A 2,325-nucleotide genomic window follows, 5' to 3' on the forward strand; every position below is an offset into this window, starting at 1 on the left:
GCAGGACAAAAAAAGGGAATAATAACGTTCCAAGCAGCCTCAGAAAGAAGTGCGAGGGTCCCATCTTTCGTTAATGGTCATAACTGTGCATCATTTCCTTTGAAGTGTAGGGTTGATTCTCTGACCATCTGTCTCCCTGACTTTGAGCAGAGACCGATAGTTGAGCAGTCTCTTCCCACAAAAAGCTGGCACAAGCCTGCTTTTTTCCGCTCTGGCAGCGTGGAAACGAGAGAGTGGTCCTCACAAGAAAAAAAATCAATCCATGCTAGCAGAGAATGGTTTCGATCAATCGACCTCTGGGTTATGGGCCCAGCACGCTTCCGCTGCGCCTCTCTGCTTCCTGCTCAAAATGCTGTGGTTATGCAGATCAGGAGCCTTCAGAGGAGTGGCATGGGATCGCTGGAGCTATTCTGGCAGGGCTCTCACCTCATTTGCCTAAGAATGTCACAAGGCATGCTGGGTGCAGAAAATCTTCGCCTTCCCCTCTCACAGTCAGTCATAGGGGAAAGTCAAGGCCCTCTCAGTCACTAGCCATGTCACGCCTTTGTCAAGACAGAAGCACCCCCACCCGCTCCTTCTCTGTGATCCTGCGCTACCATGCTCAGGTTTTGGCCTTACCTGGGAGCCAGAGGTGCACCCGGTGAGGGGTTGCCCGGTATGAGCGTTTGGGAGCGTTCGGGACGTGAGTGGACTTAGGACTGGAAGTTCTGTCCATTCGAAGCAGCCAACCTTCCTGCTGCAGACAGGGGCTGTTCCCTTGGGTTTCTTTCACCTTGCTCTCGGATAAATTTGGTTGTATGCTGCAGTTGCCTGCGATGACTACAAGGTGGCGCTGCTTTCAGGTAAGAGCACAAATATGCAGAAAATGTTGGGGACTTTTGCCACATTTATCGGTGGTGGGTCTCGCACATTTTTTCCAGGGGAGAGATATTGACCTGAAACACTTTTTACTGCAGAGATGCTGCAGTTCTAAAGGCTGGTCGGGCAGAAGGGCTTAGCCGTTTCATTGCCTGCCCCCCTGCAGCCCATTTATTACCAGCAGTTGTGAGTGGTGACTGCTGTTTGTAAAATATAAAAATTTCAGGACATAGAAAGTCGCAGACGGGGCTTTTGGGATGCCTGCCTGCCTATGTCTTTGTTTATTATTTATCTAATAGCTGAGTAATCTGGTCAAGATATTTCTCTTTTTTTTAACATATTGCGTTAGAATAGCTACAGCTTGCTTAATGTATAAATATTAGCACTGCGTTGGCCGGGAATCGAACCCGGGTCAACTGCTTGGAAGGCAGCTATGCTCACCACTATACCACCAACGCTCCATGGCATATATTTTTTTTAAACTCTAGACATCACAACCCTGAGTTCAATGACTATATTGCACCAGTATCAGAGGTATTTTTGGTTTACAGACCAACATGAAAATCAGGAAAAAAGTTCTTGCAACTGCTAAGGAACTGGAGATTGAAACCAATGCAAAAGCTGCGCTGAAAAGGAGAAAGGGAAAGCAGCAGTTCAAATCATTGAAATAAGCATATATTGGCAGCAAGGGAAAAACAGCAGGGTAGAGAAAGAAAACAGCTCCACGAAATTCACAGGAGATTGATAATAGCAGGACAAAAAAAGGGAATAATAACGTTCCAAGCAGCCTCAGAAAGAAGTGCGAGGGTCCCATCTTTCTTTAATGGTCATAACTGTGCATCATTTCCTTTGAAGTGTAGGGTTGATTCTCTGACCATCTGTCTCCCTGACTTTGAGCAGAGACCGATAGTTGAGCAGTCTCTTCCCACAAAAAGCTGGCACAAGCCTGCTTTTTTCCGCTCTGGCAGCGTGGAAACGAGAGAGTGGTCCTCACAAGAAAAAAAATCAATCCATGCTAGCAGAGGATGGTTTCGATCCATCGACCTCTGGGTTATGGGCCCAGCACGCTTCTGCTGCGCCACTCTGCTTCCTGCTCAAAATGCTGTGGTTATGCAGATCAGGAGCCTTCAGAGGAGTGGCATGGGATCGCTGGAGCTATTCTGGCAGGGCTCTCACCTCATTTGCCTAAGAATGTCACAAGGCATGCTGGGTGCAGAAAATCTTCGCCTTCCCCTCTCACAGTCAGTCATAGGGGAAAGTCAAGGCCCTCTCAGTCACTAGCCATGTCACGCCTTTGTCAAGACAGAAGCACCCCCACCCGCTCCTTCTCTGTGATCCTGCGCTACCATGCTCAGGTTTTGGCCTTACCTGGGAGCCAGAGGTGCACCCGGTGAGGGCTTGCCCGGTATGAGCGTTCGGGACGCGAGTGGACTTAGGACTGGAAGTTCTGTCCATTCGAAGCAGCCA

At 48.8% G+C, this 2,325-nt stretch overlaps 1 non-coding gene across 1 annotated transcript; it reads right to left on the reverse strand.

Moving 5' to 3' along the window:
• Positions 1-1,244: 1,244 nt before the first annotated feature.
• On the reverse strand, positions 1,245-1,316 carry TRNAG-UCC (transfer RNA glycine (anticodon UCC)). The gene has a single exon. It is a non-coding gene; the product is annotated as a tRNA-Gly (tRNA).
• Positions 1,317-2,325: the final 1,009 nt, after the last annotated feature.

The sequence above is a fragment of the Pleurodeles waltl genome, unplaced genomic scaffold, assembly GCF_031143425.1.
Source record: "Pleurodeles waltl isolate 20211129_DDA unplaced genomic scaffold, aPleWal1.hap1.20221129 scaffold_69, whole genome shotgun sequence".
In the NCBI taxonomy this organism is placed as follows: Eukaryota; Metazoa; Chordata; class Amphibia; order Caudata; family Salamandridae; genus Pleurodeles; species Pleurodeles waltl.